General features: G+C 39.0%; 1 protein-coding gene across 6 annotated transcripts in view; it reads left to right on the top strand.

Moving 5' to 3' along the window:
• RALGPS1 (Ral GEF with PH domain and SH3 binding motif 1) overlaps positions 1–25,210 on the top strand; it is a 1,173,485-nt gene that overhangs the window by 957,280 nt on the left and 190,995 nt on the right. The gene's annotated exons all lie outside the window — the stretch shown is intronic.

Genomic DNA, 25,210 nt, shown 5'->3' with positions numbered 1-25,210 from the left:
AGAGCTTTATTGTTTTTATTTATTAATTATTATTATTATTTTTTTTATTTGTAAGGATTAGATGATTGTATTCCTAACTCTACAGTATGAAGAAAATTTGAATTATTAGAAGCTTGCAGCTGATTGATAGATAGATAGATAGATAGATAGATAGATAGATAGAGAGGAAGATTTATAGATGGAGAGATAGATTGAGAGATATAAATATAGATGGAGAGATAGATAGATAGATAGATAGATAGATAGATAGATAGATAAGATAGAGATATGGATATTGAGGGTTAGATATTATTAGATAGATAGATAGATAGATAGATAGATGGAGAGGAAGATTTATAGATGGAGAGATAGATTGAGAGATATAAATATAGATGGAGAGATAGATAGATAAATAGATAGATAAGATAGAGATATAGATATTGAGGGTTAGATATTATTAGATAGATAGATAGATAGATAGATAGATAGATAGATACCGTCCTAATGTATTACTTTCACTTTACATTATTCTGTTTTTAATTAAAGTGCAGAATAAAACAAACTGAATTTGTATTATGTTTATTAAGAGCATAAGTATAGAAATAAAAAAAATGCATTGCATTAAACTACAATATAAATATTGTTACTGTTTATGATCTGTAATAGGGTTTGACATGTAAATGTCTGGGGTTTTTTTTAATTGTATTAATTTGAACGGGTCATACTCTGTTCCATGCTTTCCAGAAGTCCCCCTTTTAAGGACAATTTCCTACCTTTTTGCGCTTTCTTGGGTTCATGAGACTTATTTTTCTTAATCCGTCAGGAACAAAGATACAGGGAATGTGCTTGTCTTTAAGTGCATGTGTATATGGAGAGCTGAGCACGCTTTATGACTCAATGTATCACTAACAAATTCAGAACATATGTGGCAAAAGATAGCAGCTGATTCAGAACAGGGTAAAATGAAATATATGGCTCTAATGTGTCATTAATTGATATTTTTTAAGTTTGAAAGTTCCCTTTGATGAATATGAGCATTTGAATATGAAATGCAGTTTTCAAACGTTTATTCTTACATTGAAGTTTTTAAAGACCAGAATTCAAATGTTAATAGTATATTTAATGTAGGGAACATAAAACAAAAAGGTTGAAAGTTCTGCAAATATTCTGCATTTTGTTTGAATGAATGCAGCCAACATTCATAATTTTTATCAAACAAGCAGAACTATTTGCTTATCCTTTGCAATTCCCAGCTACAGATTGTACATTGGATAATAATTTATTAAAGGGACATTAAACACTAAATAAATGCTAGATAGAATGATGCATGCAAAGAAAAGATTAGTCTGAGAACAACATGTAGATGTGTTTGCTAAAGTTTCATTACCTGTTTAAATAGTGACAAAATAAGTGTAAAGTTTAACGGCTAGATTTAGAGTTTTGTCGGTAACGACCCGAAAAGCTAACGCCGGCTTTTTTCTGGCCATACCATAAAAATAACTCTGGTATTGAGAGTCCACATAAAGGCTGCGTTAGGCTCCAAAAAAGGAGCGTAGAGCATATTTAATGCAGCTTCAACTCTCGATACCAGAGTTGCTTACGCAAGCGGCCAGCCTCAAAAACGTGCTCGTGCACGATTCCCCCATAGGAAACAATGGGGCTGTTTGAGCTGAAAAAAAACCTAACACCTGCAAAAAAGCCGCGTTCAGCTCCTAACGCAGCCCCATTGTTTGCTATGCCGAAACACTTCCTACGTCTGCACCTAACACTCTAACATGTACCCCGAGTCTAAACACCCCTAACCTTACACTTATTAACCCCTAATCTGCCGCCCCCGCTATCGCTGACCCCTGCATATTATTATTAACCCCTAATCTGCCGCTCCGTAAACCGCAGCTACTTACATTATCCTTATGTACCCCTAATCTGCTGCCCCTAACACCGCCGACCCCTATATTATATTTATTAACCCCTAATCTGCCCCCCACAACGTCGCCTCCACCTGCCTACACTTATTAACCCCTAATCTGCCGAGCGGACCGCACCGCTATCATAATAAAGTTATTAACCCCTAATCCGCCTCACTAACCCTATAATAAATAGTATTAACCCCTAATCTGCCCTCCCTAACATCGCCGACACCTAACTTCAATTATTAACCCCTAATCTGCCGACCGGAGCTCACCGCTATTCTAATAAATGTATTAACCCCTAAAGCTAAGTCTAACCCTAACACTAACACCCCCCTAAATTAAATATAATTTTAATCTAACGAAATTAATTAACTCTTATTAAATAAATTATTCCTATTTAAAGCTAAATACTTACCTGTAAAATAAATCCTAATATAGCTACAATATAAATTATAATTACATTGTAGCTATTTTAGGATTAATATTTATTTTACAGGCAACTTTGTAATTATTTTAACCAGGTACAATAGCTATTAAATAGTTAAGAATTATTTAATAGTTACCTAGTTAAAATAATTACAAAATTACCTGTAAAATAAATCCTAACCTAAGTTACAATTAAACCTAACACTATACTATCATTAAATTAATTAAATAAAATACCTATAATTACCTACAATTAAACCTAACACTACACTATCAATACATTAATTAAATACAATATATACAAATAACTACAATGAAATAAACTAACTAAAGTACAAAAAATAAAAAAGAACTAAGTTACAAAAAATAAAAAAATATTTACAAACATAAGAAAAATATTACAACAATTTTAAACTAATTACACCTACTCTAAGCCCCCTAATAAAATAACAAAGACCCCCAAAATAAAAAATGCACTACCCTATTCTAAATTACTAAAGTTCAAAGCTCTTTTACCTTACCAGCCCTGAACAGGGCCCTTTGCGGGGCATGCCCCAAGAAGTTCAGCTCTTTTGCCTGTAAAAAAAAACATACAATACCCCCCCCAACATTACAACTCACATACCCCTAATCTAACCCAAACCCCCCTTAAATAAACCTAACACTAAGCCCCTGAAGATCATCCTACCTTGTCTTCACCTCACCAGGTATCACCGATCCGTCCTGGCTGATCGGAACAGCCAATAGAATGCGAGCTCAATCTGATTGGCTGATTGGATCAGCCAATCGGATTGAACTTGATTCCATCAGCCAATCAGAATATTCCTACCTCAATTCCGGTTGGCTGATAGAATCCTATCAGCCAATCGGAATTCGAGGGACGCCATCTTGGATGACGTCCCTTAAAGGAACCGTCATTCTTCAGTTGGACGTCGCCGGAAGAAGATGGGTCCGCGGTGGAGGTCTTCAGGATGGAGCCGGTCGTCATCGGATGAAGATAGAAGATGCCGCTTGGATCAAGATGGTTGCCGGTCCGGATCGCCTCTTCTTCCCGGATAGGATGAAGACTTTGGAGCCTCTTCTGGACCTCTTCAGCCACCGGATGATGGATCGCCAGCCCCCGCTTGGGTTGGATGAAGATTTTGGAGCCAGGACGGATCGGTGATACCTGGTGAGGTGAAGACAAGGTAGGATGATCTTCAGGGGCTTAGTGTTAGCTTTATTTAAGGGGGGTTTGGGTTAGATTAGGGGTATGTGGGTGGTGGGTTGTAATGTTGGGGGGGGGGGTATTGTATGTTTTTTTTTACAGGCAAAAGAGCTGAACTTCTTGGGGCATGCCCCGCAAAGGGCCCTGTTCAGGGCTGGTAAGGTAAAAGAGCTTTGAACTTTAGTAATTTAGAATAGGGTAGGGCATTTTTTATTTTGGGGGTCTTTGTTATTTTATTAGGGGGCTTAGAGTAGGTGTAATTAGTTTAAAATTGTTGTAATATTTTTCTTATGTTTGTAAATATATTTTTATTTTTTGTAACTTAGTTCTTTTTTATTTTTTGTACTTTAGTTAGTTTATTTCATTGTAGTTATTTGTCGATATTGTATTTAATTAATGTATTGATAGTGTAGTGTTAGGTTTAATTGTAGGTAATTATAGGTATTTTATTTAATTAATTTAATGATAGTGTAGTGTTAGGTTTAATTGTAACTTAGGTTAGGATTTATTTTACAGGTAATTTTGTAATTATTTTAACTAGGTAGCTATTAAATAGTTCTTAACTATTTAATAGCTATTGTACCTGGTTAAAATAATTACAAAGTTGCCTGTAAAATAAATATTAATCCTAAAATAGCTACAATGTAATAATAATTCATATTGTAGCTATATTAGGATTTATTTTACAGGTAAGTATTTAGCTTTAAATAGGAATAATTTATTTAATAAGAGTTAATTAATTTCGTTAGTGTTAAGGTTAGACTTAGCTTTAGGGGTTAATACATTTATTAGAATAGCGGTGAGCTCCGGTCGGCAGATTAGGGGTTAATAATTGAAGTTAGGTGTCGGCGATGTTAGGGAGGGCAGATTAGGGGTTAATACTATTTATTATAGGGTTAGTGAGGCGGATTAGGGGTTAATAACTTTATTATAGTAGCGGTGCGGTCCGCTCGGCAGATTAGGGGTTAATAAGTGTAGGCAGGTGGAGGCGACGTTGAGGGGGGCAGATTAGGGGTTAATAAATATAATATAGGGGTCGGCGGTGTTAGGGGCAGCAGATTAGGGGTACATAGCTATAATGTAGGTGGCGGCGCTTTGCGGTCGGCAGATTAGGGGTTAATTATTGTAGGTAGCTGGCGGCGACGTTGTGGGGGGCAGATTAGGGGTTAATAAATATAATACAGGGGTCGGCGGTGTTAGGGGCAGCAGATTAGGGGTACATAAGTATAACGTAGGTGGCGGTCGGCAGATTAGGGGTTAAAAAAATTTAATCGAGTGGCGGCGATGTGGGGGGACCTCGGTTTAGGGGTACATAGGTAGTTTATGGGTGTTAGTGTACTTTAGAGTACAGTAGTTAAGAGCTTTATGAACCGGCGTTAGCCCAAAAAGCTCTTAACTACTGACTTTTTTCTGCGGCTGGAGTTTTGTCGTTAGATTTCTAACGCTCACTTCAGACATGACTCTAAATACCGGAGTAAGAAAGATCCCATTGAAAAGATAGGATACGCAATTGACGTAAGGGGATCTGCGGTATGGAAAAGTCGCGGCTGAAAAGTGAGCATTAGACCCTTTTTTGAGTGACTCCAAATACCGGAGTTAGCCTAAAACCAGCGTTAGGAGCCTCTAACGCTGGTTTTCACGGCTACCGCCAAACTCCAAATCTAGCCGTAAGTGTCTATAAAACAATGGGAGCTGCCATGTTGTAACTTAGGTTACCTTCTCTGCTGTGGCCAACTAGGGACAGTTATAAATAGGTCACTAGAGTGTGCAGCCAATGGCTGTGTAGAATATAACGGTGTTCTGTGCTTCCATTTCTAATAGGAACTGAAAAGCTCACAATGTCAGAATGGAATTACAGGAAAGGGGGACAAAATAAATAATTTAACTATATTTCAGAGGGTTTTTTTATATATATATATATATATATATACGATTTATCATTTTATATTATCATATCAAAGTGTTTAATGTCCCTTTAAGAAAATAGTTCCAAATCTGCTACAGTTGTTTCAACTGTTAAACACAAATGAACGGATCTTAGGGACTGTGTTTACAGATTAAGTTTATTGCACACGTACAGTCATTTATAAAACATGTAGTTTGTTTAGTAAAAAAGTAAAACATTTGTTTGAAAGCAACATCCATCGCTGTAATTCTAGCAATAAATCATTAGGACAACGTGAACAAATACACCATGGAAATGTTTAAGTGCTTTATAATTGTGTGTTGTTAAGAGTTAAACTAGGAATTGTGAAGATGTTTAGCGGCCTTATTGTCCCCTTGGCATAAAGGGCTCTTTTTTTTTCTGAAACACATAAGTAGAACTGAACTTTCTCTTTAATGTGCATTTAGGGTTTGGGGAAATTCAATTCAAGTTCTTGAAGAATTCAGTTGCTAACTTTAAAATGACTTTGTGTTAAAATGACTTTGTATTTGCAACAAGTATTCTATATTAGAGATGACGCAAACTTTATATGTAAATAATATGTTATAGAACTATCTGTATATCTTAGATACATTAGAATTGTAATTGTTCTCTAGCTAGGACTCCATGCACTAAGCAGTGAAAGCTTATCCGGAGCCTTTGCAGGGGGAGGTTTGCACATGCGAGCCTTCTTCCCGCCGCTGCTACTTGCACTCTGCGCCGCCTCTGAGGTGGCGAGGGGAAATCACAAAGAGCTCTCTCTGTGATTGACAATCTCTTCTCTCACACGATTGGTTGTGCGAGAGAAGGGGCGGGCATTACACACTCACTTGAGCGTATAATGATACATACGGGCAGCGGATCGTGTTGGTCCACTGCCGTATGTAGCGAAGGTGAGCGGACGTCTTGAGTTGAGAAGCTTGTCCGTTCGCTCCTTCATGCATGGGCCCTATATGTTTGAAATGGGTCTGATAAATGGGACTAGACTAAAATGGAGATTTAGCTCAATTTTCAGAGCTAATTTACATGAAAAGGGGACAAAATAAATCAATGACAATATATTGCAAAGGTGTTTCATTTCACATAACTAATATATAAATATATTTTTACAAATCTGAAAGTGTTTACTGTCCTTTACAGGTAGATTAAACTGCTAGGCACAATGCAATAGAATGTTAACTATCACTGTTTTCCTTCCCGTTTCCATTTAGCGCCTCACTGGTGCTGTTTGGTGAAGATCTGCATCTTCATTCTGGGCGCCTCCATCTTGTGCTCTGTGACCGAAGCGCTTTCACATATCGGTGACGTTTTTTTACAGCGCACATGATACAGAGCGGGCGCTTTGCATTATTCCAGTGGCTTCATTGCTCTATATTTTTAATGTGGCCATTTTTAAATATGTTATACAACGATTAAACTGTGTATAAAAAATACCTGCACTGTATTGTGTGTGTGTTCTAATAAAGCTGTGAAAAAGCCGCCAATCTCACTGATTTATGAACATTCACCACTTATGTCACAGGGTGACCAGTATAACTATTTTTTTAAAGGGACATTCTGGTCAAAATTTAAATGCACACAGATGAATTACGTCTTTGAATATAAACATATTTGCAATATACTCATATTGGCAAAAATGCTTCTAGTAAAAGTGATAACTGTGTTAGTGTTAAACATTTTCTCTGCACGTGCATGAAAAGCATACCTAGATTTTCTCAGTGCACCAGCATTTTAAATAATGCAGCTGCTCAGAGCACCAGTGGGGCTTGTATCATTTCAGCAATTAACAAATTGAGTTATTGCCAGATGGTACAAGCAACTTAGGCTCTCTGAGCAAGAGCTGTGTTTAAAATGCTGGTGCACGGTAGCACCACATTTAGCCACCAATCAGCAAGTGCTACCCAGGTGCTGAATCAAAAATGGGCCAGTTCCTAAGCTTACATTCCTGCTTTTCAAATAAAGATACCAAGAGAATGAAGAAACATAACAGGAGTATATTAGAAAGTTGCTTAAAATTGTGGATTTCATGTCTATTTAAGTTCATTGTTATCACAAATTTTCATGTATAATGGTGATTTTCCATAACTCTCTCTCCTGTACAGAAATTGGCAAAATGTGAGAGAGCAATTAATGGTTTCTCATAAAGCGTGCGTTTGGCCATTTATTTGTAATAAATACTTTGTATCCATGCACTTTATAATCTGCTAAAAACTGTGCCCAGTGAAATAATCCTAATAAAAATATCCAGATATGTGCTTGTATCAGCTGTTCAAAAGTAGTTCTGTAAAAAATAGTCATAAAATATCATCCAACGTGCGCTCCACCCATGTGTCTAAGAACAAAGTTAATCGTGTTTCTGAAACTGCCAAACATAGGTTTGTGTATTATCCTGGATATTGTTATAGTTTTGTAGTTGTGCTCCTAAATCTTTTACATTGTTTGCATTTTTGCAATATACTTATTCAATCAGAGAGTCAGCGGTGACTTCTATGACACAAATGACGTCTACATAAAAGTAATGCATATCACCACTAATTGTGTATGAATATTGGTGCACAGTCCTCGCAGCATATGTGCGTATGTCACTGAAACCTTTTACTAGAAGCATTTTTGCAAATAGAAGTTTATTGGAAAATGCATCTATGTTAAATTGAAATGTATATTTCAGTTTTGACCTAAGTATTCTTAGTGAGAAGAAAAAAATTATTACAGCTAAATATACAAAATACCTATAGCTAGCCTGCCTCACACAAGCAATACATGGGACACTTACTGACATATTTTTATGTTATTAGACAATAATTTAAATAACGCAGAACTATAATATTTTTATCTCTTACTTGATATATTACAGCAATGTTGCAATACTAAGGAGTTCTCATGGAAAAAATAAATATTTTAAAAAGTACAAAATGAAAATGCGCCAATGCTGTGTTTCCCATGCTTTTCCCAGCCCCTGCCCCCTTGGTTCCATAAACGTATCATCAGGGTCCTCCGGCCTACCTGTACAAAAGATTAAAGGGACACTGAACCCATTTTTTTTCTTTTGTGATTCAGATAGAGAAGCAATTTTAAGCAACTTTATGATTTACTCCTATTATCAATATTTCTTCATTCTCTTGCAATCTTTATTTGAAATGCAAGAATGTAAGTTTAGATGCCGGCCCATTTTTGGTGAACAACCTGGGTTGTTCTTGCTGATTGGTGGATAAATTCATCCACCATTAAAAAAGTGCTGTCCACAGTTCTGAACCACAAAAAAGCTTAGATGCCTTCTTTTTCAAATAAAGATAGCAAGAGAATGAAGAAAAATGATAATAGGAGTAAATTAGAAAGTTGCTTAAAATTGCATGCTCTGTCTGAATCACAAAAGAAAAATTTGGGTTCAGTGTCCCTTTAAACATTTATTCCAATTTTAAATATTTTTTTGTTTAATTAATTAATTAAGATTGTATTATCTTGATATTGTGATTGATACAAGTTTTTTAAAGCTGATTGTTACTGTGCAAGAGTCTAATATACCACGTTTAGTAATAACTTCACTATTCAATTATTTCTTTTCATGTGATGGATGGAATTGTTAAAGTGACCAAGGTATCAAGTTGGATCCGCAGCAACACAGCAAACCGGTGCACAAAACCCAAACAAAGTAGTTATCAATTCTCTCCAACAGTGCAGTCTTCTGTAGGACTCTTCATTGAAATACAGAAATAGGCACTCAGCTACTTAATTATTCCATAATTAACACATTCACAATGTATTCAATATTCCATAGATTAGTAATGTACCAGACCATAGGTCGTCTTACAAAAAGTTAATTAAAATGAAAGGTCACTTCCAGAAAATGTCCTCCAGACTATTTAAAGGGACAGTCTACTCCAGAATTGTTATTGTTAAAAAAGATAGATAACCCCTTTATTACCCATTCCCCAGTTTTGCATAACCAACACTGTTATATTAATATACGTTTTACCTCTGTGAGTACCTTGTATCTAAGCCTCTGTAAACTGCCCCCTTATTTCAGTTTTTTTGACAGACTTGCATTTTAGCCAATCAGTGCTGACTCATAAATAACTCCACGGGAGTGAGCACAATGTTATCTGGCTCATGCAAACTAGCACTGTTTAGCTGTGAAAAACTGTCAAAATGCACTGGCTTCAAGGGCATAGAAATTAGCCTATGAGTCTACCAAGGTTAAGCTTTCAACATAGAATTCCAAGAGAACATAGCAAATTTGATGATAAAAGTAAACTGACATTTTTGAAAATTGCATGCCCTATCTGAATCATGATAGTTTAATTTTGACAAGACTGTCCCTTTAATGTGATTTCTATACATAGGGGCCGATTTAACAAATGTCGGACAGACATGATCTGCTGTAGCGAATCATGTCCGCCCGACATCGCTAAATGCAGACAGCATACTCTGTCGGTATTTAACATTGTACACACATTTCTAGTGAAATGCTTGGGCAATGCAACCCCCTGCATATTCACGGCCAATCGGTCGCTAGCAGGGGGGGTGTCAATCATCCCAATCGTATCTGATCAGGATGATTGCTGTCCGCCACCTCAGAGGCCACTGCTCCTTAACTTATGTTTCTGGTGAGCCTGAAGGCTCACGCGGAAACCGCTCCAATCACAAAAAGACAGTCAAATTCTTCCTGTTCATACCTTTAGGATATATAGTTTCCAAATTAGAAATCCAGCAAGTCTCTGTTTATTAGTCTCCTCCCCTCCTAGGTATCTTAAAGGCACATTGAACCCAAATTTTTTCTTTCGTGATTCAGATAGAGCATGACATTTTAAGCAACTTTCTAATTTACTCCTATTATCTTCTTTTCTTCATTCTCTTGGTATCTTTATTTGAAATGCAAGAATGTAAGTTTAGATGCCAGGCCTATTTTGGTGAACAACAAGAAGTTAGACACCTTCTTTTTCAAATAACAATAGCAAGAGAACAAAGAAAAAATGATAATAAGAGTAAATTAGAAAGTTGCTTAAAATGTCTGCTCTATCTGAATCACAAAAGAAAAGATTTGGGTTCAGTGTCCCTTTAATACTATCAATAATTTGCCAATGCAATTAGCTTTCTGAATGACCTGCAACTGGGAAGTGGGATAAGCCAGGGGCTGCCTTATTTTACACTTAAAGGGACAGAAATAACCAACCATTACTTTCAGGATTTGGATAGAACATACATTTTTAAACAACTTTCTTGTTTACTTATTTTATAAAATTTGCTTCATTAACTTGTTATCCTTTGCTGAAGGAACAGCATTGCACTACTGGCAGCTAGCTGAACACATCTAGTTCGCCAATCACAAGAGATAAATGTGTGCAGGCATCAATCAGCAGCTAGCTCCCACTAGTGTAGAATATGTGCATATTCTTTTTCAACAAGGGATACCAAGAGAACGAAGCACATTTGAAACTACAAGTGAATTAAGAAAGTGTCTTAAAATGTCCTGCTCTGTCTGAATCGTGCAAGTTAAATTTTGAATTTCCTATTCCTATAATGTTGGATAAGAGACAGGGAACTACTTTAAAAACAGATACTTTCTTGTTTTCCCACTTACTATACTATGTATCCTAAAAGTTTGAACAGAGAGAAGGATTTGACTGTCTTTTTGGGATAAAATGTTGCTAAAAGTTCTGTGTATATACTATGCGGCCTATCTATCAAGCTGTCAACCGCAAATACGCCGGAATTCTGCAGCGTAATTGTTACAAGCTTGATCTGACCTAGTTATCAAAACCTACAAACCATCAAATGTTGAAAGTTTTGACGTAACATACGATTCGCCGGTCTCAATCCGACGCAGATCGATGCTTACGTCATTACAATCTGTAAACCAGGTAAAGAGAGAGGGCTTCTTAAACTGCGTAAGGGATTTGCCATCTCTGAAAATGATTATCCCAGTTCCTAAAGCAGAATAGAGTCAGGGATTTTATTCAAATATTTTTGTAGTTCCCAAAAGGAGGGAACTTTTCGACCCATACTAGACAAAGTCTCTCAACAAGTTTCTCAAGGTCCCATCCTTCAAAAAGGAGACTATTTGTTCTATTATCCCTCTAATTCAGGAGGGTCAGTTTATGACCACTATAGACCTAAAGGATGCGTATCATCATGTGCCAATCCACAGGGAACATTTCAAGTTCCTGAGGTTCGCTTTTTTTGATCATCATTTCCAATTTGTAGCCTTGCCTTTTGGCCTTGCCACTGCTCCTCAAATCTTTATGAAGATTGCGGTGACTCCTTACCTAGACGATATCTTGGTCCAGGCACCATCTTTTTAGTTAGCAAGATCCCATACATATTCTCTGTTAGCTATTCTCCACTCTCACGGGTGGAAGGTGAATCTAGGGAAAAGTTCCTTGGTGCCAAGTACCAGGGTATGTTTTCTGGGGACAATCATAGACTCAGTATCTATGAAGATTTTTTTGATGGAGGTCAGAACATTCAAGCTTCTGGAGTCCTGTCATTCTCTTCAGTCCTCTGTTCATCCATCGGTCACTGTATGCATGAAAGTAATTGGTCTCATGTTGGCATCCATGAACATTATTCCATTTGCTCACTTCCATCTGAGTCCTCTACAGTTATGTATGCTCAATCAATGGAACGGAGACCACTCGGATCTCTCTCGGAGGATAGTTTAGATGTCTGTCTTGGTGGATCTCCCAGGATCATTTGTCTCAGGGCACTTGTTTCCTGAAACCTTCTTGGGATATTGTGATCACGAATGCCAGCCAGTTAGGCTGGGGTGCAGTTTGGCGGTCCCTAAGAGCTCAGGGACTTTGGACCCAGGAGGAGTCTGCCCTCCCTATAAATATCCTAAAATTGAGAGCAATTCTCAATGCTCTATCAGCTTGGCCTCAACTGTGTTTAGTCCGGTTTATCAGATTTCAACCGGACAACATCACTTCGGTGGCATATATCAACCACCAAGGAGGAACTCGGAGCGTGTTAGCTATAAAGGAGGTGACTTACATTCTTCAGTGGGCAGAGTCTCACAATTGTCATCTCTCTGCCATTCATATCCCAGGGGTGGACAACTAGGAAGCGGCTTATCTGAGCAGGCAGACATTTCATCCAGGGGAATGGGCTCTCCATCCGGAAGTTTTTTCGATGTTAACCCTCAAGTGGGGAGTTCCGGAGCTAGGTCTGATGGCATCTCGTCTAAACGCCAAGCTTCCAAGATATGGAGCAAGATTGAGATCCTCAAGCAGCTCTGGTAGACACCCTGGCAGTGTCATGGGATTTTGGTCTAATTTATCTGTTTCCTCCGGTTGCCCTCCTTCCTCGGGTGATAACTAGTATCAAACAGGGACAGGCTTCAGTGATTCTAATAGCTCCAGCATGGCCTCGCAGAACTTGGTTTGCGGACCTAGTGAAGATGTCATCATTTCCCCCATGGAAATTTATTCTGAGGAAGGATCTTCTTCTTCAGGGTCCCTTCCTCCATCTGAACTTAGTCTCTCTGAAGCTGACTGCTTGGAGGTTGAAAACGTAGACTTGTCCAGACAGTTTTTCTGTGAAGGTTATTGAGACTATGATTTAGGCTCGTAAACCTGTTACTCGCAAGATTTAGTATAAGGTATAGCATAAATACCTTCATTGGTGGGGATCTAGGGGTTTTTCTTGGAGTCAGGTAAGAATTCCCCATATTCTGTCCTTTCTAAAGGAGGGCCTGGAGAAGGGTTTATCAGTCAGTACCCTAAAGGGTCAGATTTTGGCTCTGTCGATTCTTCTGCAGAAGTGTCTGGCAATTTTGCCAGATGTTCAATCTTTTGTCAAGGCTTTGGTTAGAATCAGGCCTGTGTTTAGGTCAATTGCTCCTCCTTGGAGTCTTAATCTGGTTCTTAAAGTTCTGCAGCAGGCTCCATTTGAGCCTATGCATTCTGTTGATATTAAGTTATTGTCCTGGAAGGTTTTGTTTATGCTGGCAATTTCTTCCGCCCGTAGAGTTTCAAAGTTTTTGGCTCTACAGTGTGATTCTCCTTATCTTATTTTTCATGCGGATAAGGCGGTTATCTGTACTAAATTAGGATTTTTAGCTTATGAGGTTTCGGAACGCAATATTAACCAAGAAATTGTTGTTCCTTTATTTTGTCCTAATCCTTCCTCTAAGAAGGAGCTGTTATTGCACAATCTGGATGTTGTGCGTTCTTTGAAGTTCTATTTACAGGCTACAAAAGATTTTCGTCAATCTTCTGCTCTTTTTGTTGTTTTTTTCTGGTAAACGGAGAGGCCTCTTCTTCTACTCTCTCCTTCTGGTTGAGAAGTGTTATTCAATATGTAAAAGCTTAAAGGAGCACCTCCCTCAAAAGGGGGGGGGTGGCTTAAGTTGTGATATAGAGATATGCAAATGTGGTGTCTTACTTGAAATAGTGAGAGGAGTGTTCTGTAGATTTCTAGAGGATACAAAGAATACAATTGTGAAGAACAGTGAAAAAGATATTGTGATTGCAAGGACTTATATCCTGACTATACGAGAAAAAAAGGGGAACTGTATCTGCTACGGGAAAAGTTCCAAGTGTTTTATAGTGCTAGTAGTCAAAATAGTTGCTACAGTAGATCTAGAGTAATGTGCTACATATACTTACTAATGCAGTGAAATAATGTGTTATAAAAAGTAACTTATACTGATACAGTAAAATATAGTATATATAATGGCAACACAGTGAAAAGGATTGCAGCAAAGTGAAGAAAAAATACTACATGTGTTTCAATTCTCAAAACGAAAGATCAAGGGGAAGATGCTGTGTGTTAATTAGGGCAGCTTGAAATATTTAAAAACAAGTATTTGGAACACATTTTGATAAAGGGATATAGTATTATACTATTACTTAAAGGGACAGTCTAGTCCAAAACAAACTTTCATGATTCAGATAGGGCATGTATTATTAAACAATTTTCCAATTTACTTTTATCACCAATTTTGCTTTGTTCTCTTGGTATTCTTAGTTGAAAGCTTAACCTAGGAGGTTCATATGCTAATTTCTTAGACCTTGAAGAATGCATTTTAACAGGTTTTTCACCACTAGAGGGTGTTAGTTCATGTGTTTCATATAGATAACACTGTGCTCATGCACGTGAAGTTACCTGGGAGCTATCACTGATTGGCTAAACTGCAAGTCTGTCAAAAGAACTGAAATAAAGGGGCAGTTTGCAGAGGCTTAGATACAAGATAATCACAGAGGTAAAAAATATATAAATATAACTGTGTTGGTTATGCAAAACTGGGGAATGGGTTAAAAAAGGGATTATCTATCTTTTAAAACAATAACAATTCTGGTGTAGACAATACCTTTAATGGATTGATGTCTTAGTACTTTCCCATATTATCATATGAGATGCTATAGTTTAACCTATACGAGTATCTAATAACAAATATACGTAGTAGTAAAAATGTTTTGCTTTATTTTAACAGATTTCTAATGTATACAGGGCTGTCTGATATTTGCTTTGTCAAGTATAACAGCAATATTGCATAACATAAATTGTTACATAACATAAATTATAAAACCATACTGTCTAATATCATTGGCCAAGATATATTCAAAACATCTGATGGATAGCTGCAGCGTTGTACAAGATCAGGCTGTACAAAAAAATGATTCTAAGCTGTACAAAAGTGGTTAAAAAAATTGAAAAAATTAAGAAATGAGATAAAAGCAAACATTGAAAAAGTAAAAATAACAATAAAAATAAATGTCCAAAGTAAATGAAATTCCAGAATATCCCAGAGGACAGAAGCTGGCCCATTTTACAGAGTCAGATAATGCAGAATACGGGTACCTGGAAGAGAAAATAAATACAGGTGCACCAAAAACTGCAGCAATAGCGGAGCTTGCAAAGGAAGTGTGCTCACCGTTTGAACTCTGGGCTGGTATGTCGGATTAGGGGTCAATCAACGCGTTTCAGCCTGGGGGCCTTTATCAAGACTATACCAGCTCACAAGTATACTAAGAAATTAAAAGGCTTATACAGCCTATCAAAAAGGAGAGGGTGGGGAATTTTAGCTCCATTCAACTTAGATGATGACGTATCAATAGAGGTGGAGTCAATGTACAGACTGCTGTGATACGCTACCATTGATGTGTTAGAGGTGGTAACAAACTCAGTGCTCCGGTTCTTAGACCGCCATTTTTAATGTGGGCAGGAGTATATTTTTGCAGCGTATCATTTCACAGTCTTTTTTACTACCACATTATAATAAGAATTAATTGTATTAAAAACGGATGATTTTTATAAAGGATAAGACTAAAAAGGAACTACTATATATATATTTGGTATTGGTTCCCACTAGTAATTGAATGGATTTGTGGACTCTCCATGCCATTGGAAAGAAAACATAATTTATACTTACATGACAAATTTTCTTCTTTCTTGGCATGGAGAGTCCACAACCCGCCCTCATTTTAAGACGGCTTTTCTTTTACAAGATATGACGAGTCCACGAATTTCATCCTTACTAATGGGATATTGCCTCCTGGTCAGCAGGAGGAGGCAAAGAGCACCACAGCAGAGCTGTATATATAGCTCCTCCCTTCCTTCCCACTCCAGTCATTCTCTTTGCCTGTGTTAGTGATAGGAAGAGGTAAAGTGAAGTGTTAGTTTTAGATTCTTCAATCAAAGTTTATTATTTTTAAATGGTACCAGTGTGTGCTATTTTTTTTTCAGGGCTAGAGCTTCTGGCTTTTCAGCAATGGATTGGGGAGATTTTTATTCTGCTACGCTCCCGTATTGGTTGCTGTCCTGCTGATGGTCTTAGCAGATATTATCTAAGACCCTGTTTGTCCCCACAGATGTGCTGGAGGTGAGGAAAAGGAACATCTTCATTGTGTGGGACAGCTTCATACTGCGTTCAGCATTGAGGTATGTACAGTCATTTATTTCTGTTGAGACTGAAGTATCTCAGAACAGACTGACACTTACTCCCGGTACAGGGAAGGGGTAATCGTTTTGCACAGGGTCAAGTTATGTGCATAAGTATTCCCTTTTTTATTTGGAAATAATCAGTGACCTAGTAAAGGGTTAACCGGATTTTTTTTTTTATTATGGGCTTGACGCTGGGAGATTGTGGCATGCGCAGCAAAAGTGTTCTATATTTGGTAATAATAGAATATGTGTATTTTTATTATGAGGGGGCACATTGGTGGTTAGAGGTACATATACCGACATGTTTATTTCCCATGCGGTTCTTTCTGTAGCCAGGGATTTTGGTTGCGCCCACGATGGGCGGGGCTTAGAGTTTTGTGCGCTCAGGCGCGCATTTACTATCCGGATCCTGTCTTGGAGCAGCATGTGTCTACGCTCCGGTGTGGTCTGGTTTACAGTCATCACAAGCGGCTTTAGGAGCGCCGTCCACGACTAGTCAGTGTTTGATTGGGACAGGTAGGCGCCACAGCAGAGCTGTGGCTAGGTGCAAAGGGTTAATTTAGGCCAAAATTGTAGTTAATCGATCATATACTTACAGTAGAAGCTTGTCAAAGTGTTAGGGTGCTTCAAATTACTGCAGGTTTATTACGAAACAGCAAACGCATATACGACTTTACTTATTAAAGAGACAGTACACCCGTTTTTCAACAACTTTTCTAACAGTGTTTGCTTGTTAAATTTAGTTGAATTTTCAGACAGAACGACCAATATTGCTATTTAGGGCTGCAACAACTAATCGGTAAGTTTGATCATAAAAATAGTTGTCAACAAATCTCATTATCAATTAGGTGGTCAGTGATTAGTTGGTCAGTTTCACAGCACCAGCTGCTTTAATCTGATGATCTACTGCAACTAAGATTGTGCAAAAATTTTTTAATTTATTTATTTTTTTAATCTTTTTTTCTATTTGATTAATCGGACAATAATCATCCGATTAATCGGATAGAAAAAAAAATTATAAATAAAAATGTTTGCACAATACCATGTGCAGGAGTTCATCGGATTGAAGCAGCTGGTGCTGTGCAATTAACCAACTAATCGCTGACCACCTATATGATAATGAGATTCTTTGACAACTATTTTTATGATCAATCTTACCGATTAGTTGTTGCAGTGCTATTGCTGGTTTGTTTGTCATGGCTGAACTTCAGGAAAGTACATGTTCTATGTGTTTAGATGCCAATGTGTAACCCCCTATTACTCTTTGTCCCTCATGTACTGAGAGGGCTTTACAATTTAAAGAACAAATTTTCTTTAATGCAAGTATGTCTAAGGATGTTTCTCAGACTGATGATACTCAGGGTATGCCCTAAGCGTCACAACCTTTAACGCCCGCCCAAGCGACGCCGTGTTCTTCAACCGCGTCCTCTTCATTCACTCTGCAGGATATGGCTACAGTTATGTCATCCACTCTTACAGAAGTTTTATCTAAGTTGCCATTGTTACAAGGCAAATGCAGCAGGACAGAAGCCCATGTGGTTCCTGCAACTTCTGATGCTTTAATGACTATCTCCGATATACCTTCCCAGGGCTCTGAGTTGGGGGTAGGGAGGCCCTGTCGGAGGGGGAACTGACTCAGGAAGTGCATTGCCCCCAAAAGAATCGGACGTCATGTCTTTCAGATTTAAACTTGAACACCTCCGTCTATTGCTGCGAGAGGTTTTGGTGACTCTGGATGACTGTGACTCTATTGTGGTCCCACCAGAGATGGACAAATACTTAGAGGTCCCTTCTTATTCCGATGTCTTCCCAGTTCCTAAGAGAATTTCGGAAAATATTGCAAGGGAATGGGAAAGACCGGGTATCCCGTTCTCCCCTTCCCCTATTTTTAAGAAAATTTACCCTATAGCTGACACTGTGCGGGACTCTTGGCAGACGGTCCCTAAGGTGGAAGGAGCTATTTCTACCCTGGCGAAGCGTCTGACTATTTCTATCGAGGACAGTTGTGCTTTCAAAGATCCCATGGATAAGAAGTTGGAGGGTCTTCTTAAAAAACTCTACATTCATCAGGGGTTTTTATTGCCACCGTAAGCCTGCATTGTAACGGTCACGACTGCGGCTGCTTTTTGGTTTGACGCTCTAGAAGAGTCTCTTAGAACTGAGACCTCTTTAGAGGAAATACAGGACAGAATTAAGGCGCTTAAGCTGGCTAATTCTTTTATTACGGGTGCTTCCTTTCAGATCACCAAATTAGCAGCTAAGAGTTCGGGTTTCTCCATCTTAGCACGAAGAGCTTTATAGTTAAAATCTTGGTCTGCGGATGTGTCCTCTAAATCCAAGCTTTTGGCTATTCCTTTCAAGGGAAAGACCCTATTCGGGCCTGATTTGAAGGAAATAATTTCTGATATTACGGGAGGCAAGGGTCATCTCCTCCCTCAAGACAAAACATCTAAACAAACGGGGCGACAGAGTAATTTTCGTTCCTTTCTTAATTTCAAAGGAGTCCCCTCTTCCGCTAAACAGGAAGGGAATTATCCTCAAGCCAAGCTCACCTGGAGACCCAACCAGGCTTGGAACAAGGGTAAACAACCCAAGAAGCCCGCTGCTGCTCCCAGGACAGCATGAAGGGGTGGCCCCCAATCCGGGACCGGATGTAGTAGGGGGCAGACTTTCTCTCTTTGTCCAGGCTTGGATAAGAGACATTCAGGATCCCTGGACACTAGAAATCGTGTCTCAAGGGTATCAGTTGGAGTTCAAAAATTCCATCCCAAGGGGAAGGTTTCTTCTTTCACGTTTGTCTGTAGACCAGATAAAAAGAGAGACATTCTTACATTGTGTAAAAGACCTCTCCACTATGGGAGTAATTTGTCCCGTTCCAATACAGGAACAGGGGCAGGGGTTTTACTCAAATCTTTTTGTGGTTCCCAAAAAAGAGGGAACATTCTGACCCATTTTAGATCTCAAGAGTCTAAACAAGTTTCTCAGAGTTCCATCCTTCAAGATGGAGACTATTCGGACAATTCTTCCATTGATCCAGGAGGGTCAATATATGACTACCGTGGACTTAAAGGATGCATATCTTCATATTCCTATCCACAGAGATCATCACCAGTTCCTGAGGTTTGCCTCATTTTCAGTTTGTGGCCCTTCCTTTCAGGCTGGCCATGGCAACCAGGATCTTCACGAAGGTTCTAGGGTCTCTGCTGGCGGTTCTCAGGCCGCGGGGCATCGCAGTGGCACCTTATCTGGACGATATTCTGATCCAGGCGTCATCTTATCAGCTGACAAAGTCTCATACCGACATGGATCTATCCTTTCTAAGGACTCACGGGTGGAAGGTGAATCTGGAAAAGAGTTCACTAATTCCACAGACAAGGGTTCCTTTCCTGGGAACTCTAAAAAACTCTATATCCATGAAAATCTTCTTGACGGAAGTCAGAAAGTTAAAGATTCTGAATACATGCCGATCCTTCAGTCCAATCCTCGGCCATCAGTGGCTCAGTGCATGGAGGTAATTGGATTGATGGTGGCGGCAATGGACATCATTCCGTTTGATTGTTTTCATCTCTGACCTCTACAACTGAGCATGCTCAGACAGTGGAATGAAGATTATGCAAATTTGTCTCCTCAGATAGATCTGGATCAGCAGACAAGAGACTCTCTTCTTTGGTGGTTGTCGCAGGATCATCTGTCCCAAGGGACATGCTTCCGCAGACCCTCATGGGTGATAGTGACAACGCACGCCAGTCTACTATAATGGGCTACAGTCTGGATTTCCCTGAAGGCTCAGGGTGTGTGGACTTGGTCGGAGTCTCTACTTCCAATCAATATTCTGGAATTGAGAGCAATATTCAATGAGACTTCAGGCTTGGCCTCAGTTGGCTTCGGCCAAATTCATCCGATTTCAGTCAGACAACATCACGACTGTGGCTTACATCAGTCATCAGGGAGGAACAAGGAGTTCCTTAGCGATGACAGAAGTATCCAAGATAATTCGGTGGGCGGAGGCTCACTCTTGATATCTGTCATCAATCTACATCCCAGGAGTGGACAACTGGGAAGCGGATTTTTTGAGGAAACAGACAGCCGTTTCATCCGTTGGAATGGAAACTTCATCCGGAGGTTTTTGCCACCCTGATTCTCAGATGGGGCAGGCCGGAGCTGGATCTTATGGCATCTCGTCAGAATGCCAAGCTCCCGAGATACGGATCCAGGTCCAGGGATACTCAGGCTGAGCTGATAGATGCCTTGGTCGTTCAACCTAGCTTATGTGTTTCCATCGTTTGCTCTCTTCCCCGGGTGATTGCTCGGATCAAACAGGAGAGGGCTTCAGTGTTTGTCATTGCTCCTGCGTGGATCTGCAGGACTTAGTGTGCCAATCTGGTGGACATGTCCTCTCTGCCGCCGTGGAAGCTTCCATTGAGGCAGGACCTTCTCATTCAGGGACCCTTCCATCATCCGAATCTAATTTCTCTACAGCTGACTGCTTGGAGATTGAACACTTGATTTTATCTAAGCGAGGGTTCTCTGATTCGGTCATTGATACCTTGATTCAGGCACGTAAGCCTGTTACTAGAAAGATTTACCATAAGATATGGCATAAATATCTTTATTGGTGCGAATCCATGGAGTAAGATTATGATTCCTAGGATTTTGTCCTTTCTCTAAGAATGATTGGAGAAGGGGTTATTAGCAAGTTCCTTAAAGGGACAGATTTCTGCTTTATCTATTTTGCTACACAAACGTCTGGCAGATATTCCGGATGTTCATTCCTTTTGTCAGGCTCTGACTAGGATCAGGCCTGTATTTAGACCTATTACTCCTCCTTGGAGTTTGAATTTAGTTCTTAAGGTTTTTCAAGGGGTTCCATTTGAACCTATGCATTCCATAGATATTAAGTTGTTATCTTGGAAAGTTTTATTTTTGGTTGCTATTTCTTCTGCTCGCAGAGTTTCTGAGCTTTCGGCTCTACAATGTGATTCTCCTTACCTTATTTTTCATTCCGATAAGGTAGTGTTACGTACCAAACCTGGTTTTCTTCCTAAGGTTGTTTCCAACAAAAATATTAATCAGGAAATTATTGTTCCTTCATTGTATCCCAATCCTTCTTCTAAGAAGGAGCATCTGTTACATAACTTGGATGTGGTCCGTGCCATGAAGTTTTACTTGCAGGCGACTAAAGAATTTCATCAATCATTTTCTTTATTTGTTGTTTTTTCCGGAAAACGTAGGGGCCAGAAAGCTAAGGCTACCTCCCTTTCTTTTTGGCTGAAGAGTATCATCTGTTTTGCATATGAGACTGCTGGACAGCAGCCTCCTGAAAGAATTACGGCTCATTCTACTAGGGCTGTGGCTTCCTCATGGTCATTTAAAAATTATGCTTCTGTTGAACAGATTTGCAAGGCTGCAACTTGGTCGTCTCTTCACACGTTTTCCAAATTTTCCAAATTCAATACTTTTGCCTCGTCCGAGGCTGTTTTTGGGAGAAAGTTTCTTCAAGCAGTGGTGCCTTCCGTTTAGGTTCCTGTCTTGTCCCTCCCTTTCATCCGTGTCCTATAGCTTTGGTATTGTATCCCATAAGGATGAAATCCGTGGACTCGTCATATCTAGTAAAAGAAAAGGAAATTTTTGCTTACCTGATAAATTTATTTCTTTTACGATATGACGAGTCCACGGCCCACCCTGCCATTTTCTAAGACAGGTCTTTATTTTTGTTAAACTTCAGTCACCTCTGCACCTTGGCTTTTCCTTTCTCTTCCTAACTTCGGTCAAATGACTGGAGTGGGAGGGAAGGGAGGAGCTATATATACAGCTCTGCTGTGGTGTTCTTTGCCTCCTCCTGCTGACCAGGAGGCGATATCCCATAAGTAAGGATGAAATCTGTGGACTCATCATATCGTAAAATAAATACATTTATCAGGTAAGCATACATTTCCTTTTTGTCATTTTTCTAAACCTCAGATACCTCTATACCCTTTGTGTCTTCTTCTCTTTCTATAATTCCTCGGCTGAATGACTGGGGATTGTGGGTAATCGGAGGATACTTGAAGCTTTGCTGGGGTGTTCTTTGCCTCCACCTGGTGGCCAGGAGTTGAATTCCCACTAGTAATTGAATGGATTTGTGGACTCTCCATGCCAGGAAAGAAAATAATTTATCAGGTAAGTATAAATAATGTTTTTTTCTGCATTTGATACCACCTTTACATAAATATGTCAGCTTTTCAATAGCTGGCTTATTCTTTGCTTCGTTCAGTAATTGTGAATCTTGATTTGGAGTTTGAAACTCAATTGACATTTAAAACATGAAGTGATGTGAGGAATTACCTGTGCTTTTTGAAAGTTGACAGTTGTGAATAGTATACTCTAATAGGTAAATGGTTCCTTGGGCTGTAAAGTTCACATCTGTCTTGTCTTTATAACAGAAATTTTTTCTCTGTTGGCATTGTACACAGTAAACATGCACATCCCCTGTGAAATTGAAAGAGGATGTTTTATTTTAGCCATAAAAACTCTGAAGAAGAATTCTTGCCAAGATTTGGGGACTCCAGCTGCCATGATCTGATCAGTCAAGAATTTTTCAAATAATAACATTTTTCTTTTTCAGAACATCCAGAATTGACTATTTTTAGCCTGGATAGTTTGTATTTAATCTGCTTTGTTTACCTAGAATTAGACATAGATTTATAAATTGCAATAGTTCATTTTAACAGTAGTTTATTGATCTCTAATCTATTTAGAAAGGCAGAAACGTTCTATAGACAATGTCTTCTGTGGTCACTTACCTAATTATGAATTTCCACCCAACCTCCAGTTCAGCTTTTACCTTGTTTGGAGTAGAGATAGATGGACACATAAAAGGTCCTAGTTACCTAAATCCTAGAGTCACCACGAATCACCATATTGATGTTTTTTTTCTTTTCTTTTTATTTATATTTCTTTATTTTTCAAATAGAAAACATACATAACAAAAATATCCTAACACATCAAGGATATACATTGGGTATAAAATGAGGAATGCGACACGCAGGTCTTAAGATTTCAATACAAATGTATACATATGACATTTGTGTGTCGAACCTGGCACATTATGAACTCTTGGAGGTATAAGTAGGCAGGATAGAGTGAAGGAAAGAAATAGAGAAGAACAGAGAAGAGGGAGAGAATGTGGGGGAAAAAAGGTGATTGAGGGGGTGGTTTGGATGTCCTTTAAAAGTAAGGGTAAGGGGGGGACTCGGGGTGTCTCATATTATGTTACAGTGTGTGGCCTGTTGGCGTCCAATTGGGGTTATACTGGGAAACCCAGTCTGCCAAATCAGTTTGAACAGATCATATTGGTTTAAAGCATAAAAAATATTTTCGTCCATGGATTATATATAGGCCATGGTGCCTATAACAGAAGACCAACTTAGCGTTAGTTCCTGTTTCCAGGATTTAGCTATGGACAGTTTATCCGCCATCAAGACGTAAATATAGAGATAACTTTGACGCTTAGGTAAGGAGTGCAGACCAATATGAAGGAGCACTAATTCGGGGGTTTTGGGGAGTTGTAGGCCAAATTTGGCTTTTGTCGAGAAGCACTTGTACCAGAGAGTTTTAATTTTGGCATTCCCATCAAATATGTTTGGAGTTACCAACTTGTCCACATCTGCACCAACACATGGGGGAGGCACTCTGAGACATCTTGGTTAGGCGGAAAGGTATATAATTCCAGTGGGTGAGTAGTTTCAAAGAGAGTGACGCAGTGGTTGGCTGTTTTAGTAACATCTGAGTAAGTGGGGGACTTAAACGTCGGGTATGGCATTTTCCATAAGGGTGTAATGGAAAGACAGAGGTTTGTATGGCTTTCCCTCTAAGTTCCATCTGGTTTCCCAAGAGGTAAGAGGGCAGGGAGTCGTTTTAGATCACCAACTCTTCAAAAAGTTTTTTAGTCTAGTTTTGAGTGAGGGCAAATATGGAGGGGTACTATGGTCACTGTGTATTCGGTCAAGAGTAATGAATTGGTCCACTTGAGAGGGCGTCAGCAGGTCCCGGACTTGCAGTATCCCTAGTCGTGCCCACACATTTGACTGGGATTCTGGGAGGAGACCTGGTATAGAATGAATGGGAGGAGGGTGGGGAGCTACCAAGTTTCTAAGTCTGTCCGAGTTAATATAAGAAATCAGATGACAGCACTCTAAGATAATAAAAGATGTATATTTAGTTACATCTACTCCAAACAAAGATAGGACACCAACTCCAAACAAGTCTGAGTCTGTCCCAGGCGCAGAGGCATTCTCGTATAATGAGATTTTAAATATTAAGGGTCCTACGGCAGTATGGGGGGGGGGGTCCATATTAAGTTCTGTAGCTGTAAATGGAATGGTGTATTTGTCTTGAAGTTATTAGTTAATTTTGCAGATAGTCTATTGTGTGTGGTTCGGATGTTTGCATGCTTTAAGACAGCAACTTTAAAGAAAGACAAGTGATGATTAAAGGTTTGGAATAGAAGTAGAAGCCAGAGAAAGGAAGTGACATCTGTGTTTTTCTAGTGTATTTATGATAATCAGTACCCTCTTGTTCTGACTTTTCGAATGAGCAGCAGATTTTTTTCTAACAAATTTAAAAATTTAATTCCATTTACATACGACCCTAAAGGACTGGCACTCTCACATGACAGATACCTTGAGAATGGAAGAATACGGTTTCTTTAAATCGAATAGGTTAGGATTCTTCCATGATTTAAAATTCATCTGGGATGAAATCCAAAATGATCTGAGGATAGAAGGGGGGAGCTTTACACAAGTTACAGGAGTGACCTAGGAGGAATGACAGGCCTAGTGTTATCTTAGAGAGGTATGGCTGACGTGGTCCCACCCCTGCCTGATACTCTATCAATGA

Source organism: Bombina bombina, chromosome 12 (genome assembly GCF_027579735.1).
Source record: "Bombina bombina isolate aBomBom1 chromosome 12, aBomBom1.pri, whole genome shotgun sequence".
Classification (NCBI taxonomy): domain Eukaryota; kingdom Metazoa; phylum Chordata; class Amphibia; order Anura; family Bombinatoridae; genus Bombina; species Bombina bombina.
The sequence above is the reverse complement of the archived record's forward strand: the minus strand, read 5'-3'. Positions and strand labels throughout refer to the sequence as shown.